The following is an 11234-nucleotide window of genomic DNA, read 5'->3' on the forward strand; positions in this document are numbered from 1 at the left end:
ACTCTTTTGCGCTTACAGATAGGCACTGTTGAGGATTCTCACATCAATTATAACTTAGGTGGTCCTCAGCCAATGGTGCGTCCAGCGCTCTGGGATGTTTCTCTACACGCCAACTTTTGTTTGTGTGTGTGTGGAATGTTAGTAAATAAATAAATAAATAAATAACTTTGGTCCTTATCTTACCTCTTTTGACCTGTGCAATCTACCGGATCAATGCTACTTCCACTGCAGACCAGCACAAAGTTAAAATTTATCATTCACTTAATCTTTTTGTTGTCTTTAGGCTTCCCTTCAGTAAGGCTTGAAGAAGGTGCTCTTTGCGGCTCAGTTCTCTATGCCAGAATATATCAGAGCACAAAAAGAATGCAAGGGTGAGCTGATAGTATCTACTGTCCTCTGCTCTGCTTCGGTTCAATAAACTTGAACATCTTCTCCCCTCCTTTGCCTATTGAGATAAGCAGCAACAATTACTCAAAATGTATTATCAACTCAAGCTCAAAAAGGCAGGATCAGCTGAGCCGACTGCATCTCTCCCAATCTCAGTTTCCTTCAGTGTCTGAGAGGGGCAAATAGGTCCCTGTTTGCCTTTTGCCATGCACCTCACAGCTACTTCTTACAGGCAACTACACCCAGGCTGCAAAAGGAGAGTGAGCTAAATCCTTTGCCTTCCACATCGCCTGCAAGGTTTCTGCCTGTAGCCAGCAGGCTGCAAGCTCTGTACCACGATGGCAAAAGTCACAAACGAACCATCCTTCCCTTCCCCACACGATCACATTCTATCCTTGTCATTCTCTGTTCTGCTCTCTCCTTGCCTTTCTGTGGTCTCCATAGCTGAAACCAAGAATTCACTGGGCATCACTGCAATGCCTCTAACCAATTCTAACTGTATCCAGAGCTTGAGTCAGTTAAAACACATTTCAGCTTCATCTGGTTTTTATCCCATTCCAGTACTCCATATACACATCAACTTTAAGCTTACAGACATCCCTTCATGGTTCAAGAAAATCCTTCAATCAAAGAACTTCATTTACAATCCAGCATAGTTTTTGCTTTCTCTGCTCTCCACAGCAGCCTGGCATTTTGATGCAATCCTCATTTAATGCAATCTCCATTACAGGATTACGATCACATCAATAAAATGTTCCATATGTTTTTTTGGGGTTCTTTTTCGCATCCCTCACCCTCTCTCATTAATAGTAGGCACTATATCTGCAAAAAACAACAAATCAAACAGGCTGATGGGATGCTCTAGGGAGGTAGCGGGGGGTACACATACAACAAAATGCAGCAGCCAATGCAAACTGCCCATCAGAGACTGAGCCCGCGGATCTCCTCATTCGTGAGCTAGGCGAGTTGCTCACTGTCCGCGCCGCGAGCACACATCCTCACCGCGCTGTGTTACCAGGCTAAAAATAAATACAGCTCTTGCAATCACTTGTGAGCTCCATGTACTTTTCACAGGAGCAGACTTTCATTTTAGTTGATCGGTTCCAACCTATCCATACTGTTCTGGATGAACGGCTGATGCTCTTCTTCCAAGGGTGGGGGGGAGGGGGGGAATGCTGGACAAAAGATATCATATAAAAGGATACCAAAATCCTCCTTTTCCCCAAGCCCCCTTCTTACCTTCAGTGCCTTCTCTGCACAAGATGCCAATCTACATGGGCTCCTCAGCACATCATCAAGGCGTTTAGAGTACCGAAGGCTGCCCCAGTGCATGGAAGTTAGATCGCTTTGCAACAGCAAATCCTCGATCCAAAGCACCAGCCGCTTCTTCCCATGCAGTGTGCCGAGCACGAATCACACTCGACTTCCACATAGGGAATAAAATTGCAAAAGAAAGGGGGAAAAAGAAAGGGTATCCTAACTTTTAGGTAGCCTGAGTTTGTTTTATTTCTGTTGGGTTTAGTCAATTATCTGCTTTTGCAGCCGCGAGACGATGGAAAGGCAATCGCGCCCTGGAAGCCCCGCACCAGTCCGCAGAGGTCCGGCCGCGTAACCCAAGTTGCGCGGAGAGACTCTGAACTCGGTGCGGATCCGCAGCGCAGCCCGGCAGCTCTTCTCTCGCCGGGCGGCTGCGGGCACCGGAGCGCCGGGTCCCCCCGCAGGGCAGCCGCCGCCGCTGGGCGCTCGCCCGGCCCCCGGCGGGGCTGGCCCGGTGCCGGCCCGGCTGGCCCTGGGGCGCGGGCTGCGCTGCCGGCGGCGCCCCGGAGCCCGCGCTGTCCCGGCGGCGGCGGCGGCGGCGGCTCCGGCTCGGCTCTGCCGCGGCCGCCCGCGCCCCGCTCTGCCGCTGCCAGCCGGCCCTCCCCGCGGCTGACATCAGCGCCAGGAGGAGGAGCGACGCCGGGGACGCGAATAGCCGGGCCGAGGGGGGTTCCCCCTCCCGGAGCCGCCCTGCTCGCTCCTCTCGGAGATTCCCCCGAAAGCGGCGGCGTGGCCGCTCCGCCGCCTCGCCGGGGGGCGGCCCCAGTCCCCGCCGGCGCCCCCCGCCCTCCGGTCCTGCCCGGCGGGGGAGAAGGCAGGGGAGAAGCGGGGAGAAGCGGGGAGAATCGGCACTCCGGGCCGGAGCGAGACCGGAGCGGGGCGCGGCGCTCGCAGCCCAGGGCGGCCGGGTAGCTCAGCGCCGGCGGTGCGTTCCTGCTTCCCTCCGCCGGGCTCCCCGCCCGCACAAGCGCCGCGGCGGGGGAACAAGGAGGGATATGAGGGATCAGCCCCCGGCCCCTCGGCCTGGCCCCGGCTGGGAGAGCGCCCGTGCCCGCAGAGGAGCCGCCACCCCGGGTCCGCCGCCCGCCCTCCAAACCCGGCAGTGCGGCGGTGCCCGCTCCGACCGCCCCCGCCGCAGCCCGGGATGGGAGCGGAGCAGCCGCCGGCCGATCCGCGCTCCCGCTGCGGAACGGGCGCCGCGCAAAGGCTTCGAGCGGGGGGCGGCGGGGGGACAGCGCCCGGAGCTGAGCGGAGCCTTCCCGGCGGCGCGGCTGGCTCGGGGGATGTTGGGTGTGCGGGGCTCGGTTCGCAGCGTGGGGCGTGCGTCCCGCACGGTTCGGCGGCTCCTTTTTAGGAGGGAGACGCGATCGGGGGGCTCCAGAACGGCGGTGGGGACGCAGCCGCCGGCGGGGACCCGCTGCCGAGGGGAGCAGTGCCGGCCTCGGGTCGCCCCCGGGCGGTTTCCAGTGTCCGTCGGGCCGGGCTGTCCCGCCCGAGGCGGACCCCCCCTTCCCGGGAGGGCCAGCGTTGGGGCCGGGGGGTCCGCCCGGGGGGCGATGCCCGGGTCGATGCAGCCGGGGGTGGGGACTGGTGACCGTGTATAGTCAGCTCAGTCTGGTTGCAGGCACAGTGAGGTTGTGGTGGTGAGTTTAGCTTGCGTGAAAATACAGTTTAATTAATAGTTAATTTGTGGTGTTGATTTTAATAATTTGAGTATCTTGTATTATTTGCAGTATTTTGCCAGATGCCTGCAGTAGGCACTTCTCAGTGAACACAATAATTATTTGTAAATAACTGAGCATTTTTTCTGTGCTTGGTGACAAGACAGTTTTAAACTCTTCTGATGAAGAGAAGACATTGCACTTACCCTAACAGCACACATTTTTCATGTGTTCTTCTTTAAAAATAGTACGAAAATGTCTGTGAAAGCCTTATTTTACCTTCTTCGCTGTAGCAAGATGTAGGTGATGCCTCACTTTTATCACTAAGTATAGTTTAAGCACCAGAATTCTCTGAAATAAAGGTATATAAGTGAGAGGATGAGCAAGTTCTAAAACCAGCTTCTGAAAATCCCCAGTCATTCAGTGAATTGTCCCCACCTTACCTGTTAACTCATATATTCAATGAGTTTCTTTGAATATGGACTCGGAATGAACAATTGCATGGCCATTAACCATGCTGAAATACTCCAGAACAGATGTAATGCCTTTTCTTCTAGGTCATATTTCCATATCATATTTCAGTCGTCTGACTCTAACCAAATGCCCATTGTATTTTACTCTACTGGATGCTAAATTCTGTGAATTTAATGAAGTTATGACTTCATTATTTTTGTCCCACATACATAAAGTTGCCAGAGGTGCCTCGTTATGTACAAATAGACCATTACCCACAAATTTAGAGTTCGTGTCCTGGCTGCCGTGCACCACACTGCTGAGAGTAGCACCTACCAGTCAGCAAGACTCATTTATCAACATTTCTGAACGTTTTGTAATAAAATGGGATATACAGAAACTACAAAAGGATAAAAAATAAAAAGAGTGCAGCTCTGTGTGTTTGGTTTACATCACGATGGTGGCATACAGATGAGGACTGGCTGTCAATCCTGTTAATATCCATTTCACTGAGCTGCTGTTACAGTGGATTTCTAAAGTAGCAATAATGGACAACTGTATTTTACACCTAGGAAGAGGCAATTGGGGAAGGAATTTCTGTGGATTGCTTGGACACAAAATGACCTACAGGATGGTTTGTCCTGTGCAGGAGCAATCAACTGCGATAGCATCAGCCAGTCCAGAAAGGCAAGCGAGTGGCATGTCTGGGGGGGAAGACCTGTCCTGCTTTCCAAGGGGTGTCTAAGAATAAGCTACAATGGTTCCAGCATGCTGCCTCAACTGTGTTTGAAATGCACAGGCAGAAGTCAAATTTAGTAAAAATTTTTATTTCATTTAAAAAAAAAACCAAAAAGAGCAAGGAGTAGGTGGCTTATTTAACAGATATTGGGGGGAAACCCTGGAAAAGGGCAAGAATGTTTTACAAACCAGAGCAGCTACATCATGAAACTGAAGAGTCCAAGTCAGACTAACTCTGCCCATGCAGAAAATGCTATGGACAGAATACTTCTGTCCATCGGAAGGTATTGCTGCTACCCTTGATTCAGATCAAGGTCTAAGTCCTGAAATTGTTTGTTACTCTGAGCACATGAAGAGGCCCCACAGGAACTATTCACATGTGAAAAGAGCTAGGACCAGAGCCAAAGTTTTGCACACTGTGAAGGTCAGGCTTGCTCCCTTTTTAAAACTTGCTCTTACCAGACAAACTGTCAGAAATATGGTTTCCATAGAGCACCTTGAGCTCATTCCTCAGGATGCTGTAAGCACCGTGGCTGATTTAGAGCAATTTGTGTCCTAGCAGGTCCCTGAGACTTTGGGGCCGGGCGCCTTGCAGGGAGCTGCTGCCTTGCAGAGCAGGGGGCTGCCTCTGCCTTCCCCTGATTGCAATTATTGTGCTTCTTCTTCCCACAGATGCCAGTTTTTTTATGAACTTCTCAAAATGTAAGAGTCTCATAGATATTATACAACTCCTGGCTTTACAGTCGTGGAAAAACCTGTTAATAAAAATGCACTGCTTGTAGGACGAATTCTCAGCATTTTTGCAAAGGTCACGTAAAATATATTGCTTGAGTAGCCTTACTTTGGTCACCAGATAAGTCATTGAGAGACCACATGATGACAGCTGCAAAGAAAGATTGTAATTCGCTTTCATATCTCTATGCAAGAAAATAAGAGACACAAGCCTTCCCTTCGGTACTGGGAATGGGGGCTGTGTGGAGACTGGTGCAGGGAACAAAAAGGAACTACTTTCACCAGCCTGACAGATAAGGTTGGAGGTCTTTCTCTGCTGAAGGCCTCACATAGTTCTGCTTTGTTTCTTCATTGCTGTCAGGACAACAGAAAAACTCAGAGAACAAATTGCAAACACGTTGTACCACATATTTTGCTAGGATTTTGCCTCAGTCCAAATATGACTTTTATTCTCCATATACATATGTGAGCAACAGTTACTTTCTCTCCTTTTTTCCTCATCACCATTTAGTGAAAAAGTAAAATAAATCCCACTAGGGTTTTTAAGCTCTAGCCCTGATTTTACTTCTGCTTCTCAATAATGGAAATTTCCAAGTTTTACATTTTCTGGAGCAATGTTTATCACTGTTGCACTGTGCCCCATCAATGCCAGCTGACCCTGTATTTGGATTTGCTAATGGAACAAAAACAGTGGGTCTGAGTATCTCAGAGCCCCATGTTTTGCAGTGCTCTATAATTACAGTGGCTGATCTTCTTTTTTCTATATTATTTGTGGAAATATTTTTTCGCCAAGAAACTGGCGTAACTTCAGGTCAAATCACTTTATATCAAATACAACAGTAACTAGAAATGACACAGATATATAAAAAAAGAAACCCTCCGGCCACAAATTGAGATGAACAATTGTCACATGCGTATATGGAACCTACTCCTTTCATTCCAGGACTGGAGACATTATACACCTATTGCTGATATGTAGGAAGCTTAGACTGCATTAATTTTAGAAGGGTCTCAATTTCTAAATACACAGATTTTTGAGGGAGAGCCAGGCACCAGTGGTGGCTATCATCTCACAGAGGTGTTGCCAGAACCATTAAAACACGGAGCTCTGGAAGTCTCATACTTAACAGTGGGAGGTAGAACAAACTAATTTTATTATCAGCTCAGCTGTCAAGTGACAATGTTTTTTAAATGCCATGAATTATGTATAAAACACATTAATTTTTATACTCCACATTGAGAGTTCCTGCACGCACACCCAAAGGGCAGGGCTTTGGCAGGGGCTGTGCAAGGCAGGACAGGGGGAACTCGTGGTCCCAGCTCCCTGCTGGAGCCAGGAGCAATGATATCCATGACAATACAGGTGGCAGCTTAAAATGACTCAAATAAGATCAAAATCAGACCAAGTCTTCAAGCTAGGAATTAATGAAATACCTGTCCTTGATAACAGCAAACTGAGTAGTAGAAATCTGCAGAAACTGTTCATTTAAATACCTTTTGTAAACGTAACAAGTTGCACTGTGCTCTTCTTTGCATCTTTAAGAGTGTCTAGGGATTTATGTCTTGCAAAATAGAAACAAACTAAGAAAGCTGAAATATATTGTGTCTTTAGCTGTACTTTACAGCACAGCTTGTGTTTAAGAAGCAGTCTAGACATGCAAAAATGCTAGAATAAACAATATTTTTTTCATTATTTTAAATTAGCTTCTACTGGAAAGCTATAAATTTCAGAATGATGCACACTAACAGGATTGCATATCTATTCAAATATTCCAAACAAAAGGCACAAAAAGGCTATTCTGTTACTTGCCACAATAAAAATAAATTTCCTTCCAACTTAATGCAATTACAAGTGATTTCCTGTAAAAGAAAAAACAAACCTTCAGGATATTTTACTTACTAGTACAAAAAGCCACATCCTTTTTTTTTGTCCCCCCTCCTTACTTCAGTGGCGTGTTTAACCTATTTTAACATATAAATATTATTTAATACAATTTAATATTCATTACAGGGCTTCAAATATTGGTTGGTCTTAAATAAATATGTTTTTATTCATCCCCTTTCAGCTGAACTGTGTGTGCATTTAAAGAATAATCAGCTAGAGTCATGATTGAGATTTTGAATTTATGACCATCAGGGTAGAAAAGAGCTATTTCTTCTGGAGAAATGACAGAAGTGGCCATGCCAAGGTAGAGAATTTTTCTCCTTGTGATTGTGTAGGGCAAAAACAAAGCCGGTGGATACCTACCCTGACCACACCTGTAGCTGGAGAACAACAGGAGTGCAGTAAATCAGGTACTAATCTGGATCTGGGAAGACCCATCTTTCTTTTCTACCAGGCTTCTCTCTTCAATCTGGCTTTTGGCAAATCTTTTAATTCCTGTGCCTGTCGGGTTCTTATTTAATATGAAAATTAATACTTTGGTCATAGAAATATTTTAAATACTGCTCAAGTTATGTTTGAATGAAAACACATGCAAATATCGTTTGATATAGCTCAAAATTTTCACATTCAAAAATGGAATTGATTTTATGAGTATGTTGCATGCCTAGATTTACTTGTATTGTCTTGCTAAGAGAGCAAAGACCTGTTGAAATAAAGTGCTTTTAAATCATCATCAGACCTGGATTTCTTAAGCTATTAAGTATATTGTATTTTGAGAAGGGAAGAACATTACTTTTTAGTAACAGTATATCTTTTAGCATCCTTTTTGTCATCACCTTAATACTGATGGTACTGGTGGCCATATAAAACCAAAGAGAGATCAATCTGATGGGGGATTTGGAGGAAATTATGATCCCTGGCTTTCCATGCTCTGTAACACAAGCACCAAAACTGCTCACCAGAGAAACAGAGGAACTCATGTCCATAGTCTCAAAGTCCTTTGACCCTAACTTTGAAGAATGTACTCCCTCATGTGCTAGGGAATGGAGGAATTGCTTTGCAAAGAGAGTTTCTGAGACAGAACACTGACCTGGACCCCATCAAGAACTTCATTCAATGCAAGTACAAGACAGGACTTGCTGAACAAATATCTGCTGCTAGGGGCAAAGTAATACCAGAGAATGGGCATGGATGCTTCTAGCTGTGTAATGTTGCCAAGGGGTTAGTAATTCCCATTCCAGGCATTGCTGTATCTCAGCAGTGAGTGAAGTTGTTCATTTAAAAATGCCTGGGATTATTTTGAACAAGAGTTATGCAGAATCTCATGCCACCGGGATGTGGATTCCTTTCCTTCAATTTAGATAACAAAATATTCAGTATAAGGGTTTTCACAGGATTATGTAACATTCCCGACCTTCCTTCCACAACAGGGTCATGGAATGGTTTGTTGACAAGAGCACTGAGGTATCAGTACAGACCAATGTGTCAGTCTTACCTGGGGTTTGGGTTGATATCATAGGGCATTATGTTCACTCCGTTAAGTTTTGGCTATTATGTGTAGACTCTTAAGTCTCCTTCCTGGAAAGGCTTTTTGCCATTCAAAGTCTGGAATTGAATGTACGTGTTTTTTTCATCAAAACTACACCTGTTGTTAGCACTTCACTGAGCTAGCCATGAACATGGCTCATCATGGTTCTCAATGAAACACAAAGGAGGAAGGCTCCTCGGATCAGAAAATGCTCTACCTATTTCTCAAAACCGTATTTGTTCTACAGTATCTTACCGCACTGCTCACCAGACTTGTTTAATGCGTTGATAATCCCACAGGCGTTATAAAACCTTTATTTTGGAGGCGCAGGGTTTCTCCCATGAGGAACCGGGCCCGGTTCCCGGAGCTGGCTGCATTTCCCACAGCGGCGCCGCTAGAGGGCGCCCCAGGCAGCGCTACTCCCTCACGGCCTCCAACGGCTTCGCAACTAAAAATTACAAGAAATGGTTCTTTGTAGCGTTTAACAGGAAAAAAACACGCGATATTTTTCATCATTACAACTTAATTTCGCTGCCTAGTTACTGATTATTGTGAGGCTGCTTTAACCTCACAAGCCGCCTAACGCAAATTGTGATCTCGCGTAACAACCTCAACGAACCACCCAGGGAAACGGCCCTCAGAAGGCTTCAAATTAAGATATTTCTCAATTATCTCAATTAGTGTCAAAAAGCACAAAGGCAATGCTGGTTATGTACTCATAGGAATTTTGGAGCAAACAGCAAGAGATAAATAAAGATGAAAAACAGCTTAAAATACATTGATCAGTCAGTTTTTTAAGACATAACGCACCTTTGTCTTCTTCAGCTTAGCCTAGTTCAGTTCAGCCAGTTCCTTTGCTTTTGGTTTAAAATCTAGATTTCAGTGCAGTAGAAGATAATTCATTTTATTCAAGTTTTATATAGCATTTTTCTTGTTGCTAAAGGAAGAAAATCCTTCTTTGGGAGAAAAAAAAAAAAATTGCTATCCCAAACCATTTCCATGTTGAAACCAAGTTATTAGCTCATGTAATTTTTAAGTCTGAAGAATATGAAGAGAAAACCAAAACAGATTAAATATCATTCTTATGCTTACTCCTAGTAATATTGAAATACAATGAAATAATACACAGAACTGGTTGCAACACATGGTTGTTACTTTTCGTAACTAGTAGCTATTAATATAGCCTAAAGGTCTCAAATTCCATTTATCCAGTGAAATTTTTGCGTATACTCCATTCCAGAATGTCATAATAAATATAATTTAAAGAAGCAAGCAACTTTGTGCTTGTGGTACTTAGTGGTGAGGCAGACCTTACTTCAAAATATGGTGACTTATGCCTGTTATTTGAAAAGAAAAGTGAGACCAAAAATATACAGGTGATATTTTCTTAAGTGTCTCAGATACACAGTTTAAAAATAGATATAATTGGTTGCACTACTATGGCAGTTATGGCTGTGGTCATGATGATAAAAGCTGTAGTTGATCTGGTGCAAGGAGGATTTACGTGAGTGAGATTTCACCCTCCTGAACTCTTATAACTGTTTTTAAACTAATATTAATCAATGAATATTAGATTTTGGCACTTAAACTGTATCAGTATAAATTGCAAACTTGGGCACGAAAACACCCTAAATTTCATGAACTTCTGAAAGTGAACTAAAAAATGAAAACAGGACTACAGAGGGCCAGGATAAATCATCACTGTTGTTCAGTGGTGTTTGGCAAAGAAATTAGAAATCAAGTTCCTGGCAAAGAAGTATTAATCCCATACATGGTCCAAGTCCCATAAATCTTTATGCATTTAAAGCATACAATCCTAGAGAACATACTTCTGCAAACATTTTGCATTACGTGCTGCTAGGTTTTTTTGCTAATATTCTTACTTGTTTTCTCTGGAAACATTTTAAAGTCATTTAGGAACAAATGAGTTTTAAAGACCACAAACTTTCAGGGTGTTAACACAAATTAGGTCATTAACATTTTTGAAGATATGTTCATTTTTCTGTAGCATGTAAACTCATGAACCAAAATAACCCTTAGTGTTATACTGTGAAGTTTGATTAACCTATGTAGCCCCAAATATTTTTAATTTTATTTATGTTTATGTATTATATTGGCTTTATGTTAATGAAGAAACATAATTTGATCCAATCCCATCAAATAATGTATATCCAATAATATATAGACTATATTGAGTCATAATTTGAGTGGAAGAATAATTTTATTGTCTGATAGGGCATCAGACAGGCTCTGTGTCCAGACCAGGAATGGATCTTGGGCACAACCCTGAAAAGTTGCCTCTGCTTCAGTTTCAGAGTTTATCTGCATGAATAAAGTTATAAAATAATCCAGAGATATTTATCCTCATCTTCATTGTTATCATCATTATCATTATCAAGAGCCTCAAATAAAGAACTCAGGGTTAGGGGTTATGGTGCCTGTCTCCTCCAGGTAGCTGAGGTCTTTATTTCTGTATTCATTCAGAGCAGTTCATTCTGTTTCAGTTACTGAACTTTTGCTATCTTGAACACAT

General features: G+C 44.2%; 1 protein-coding gene across 14 annotated transcripts in view; it reads right to left on the reverse strand.

Annotated features, from left to right (window-relative positions):
* PCDH11X (protocadherin 11 X-linked) overlaps positions 1-2028 on the reverse strand; it is a 436859-nt gene extending 434831 nt beyond the window's left edge. For all 14 annotated transcript variants that reach the window (XM_069015029.1, XM_069015028.1, XM_069015030.1 and 11 more), the window contains exon 1: positions 1627-2028. The gene's annotated coding sequence lies outside the window, so the exon portion shown is untranslated. The remainder of the gene's footprint in view (positions 1-1626) is intronic.
* Between the last annotated feature and the right edge of the window lie 9206 nt (positions 2029-11234).

The sequence above is a fragment of the Aphelocoma coerulescens genome, chromosome 4A, assembly GCF_041296385.1.
Source record: "Aphelocoma coerulescens isolate FSJ_1873_10779 chromosome 4A, UR_Acoe_1.0, whole genome shotgun sequence".
Taxonomy (NCBI): Eukaryota; Metazoa; Chordata; class Aves; order Passeriformes; family Corvidae; genus Aphelocoma; species Aphelocoma coerulescens.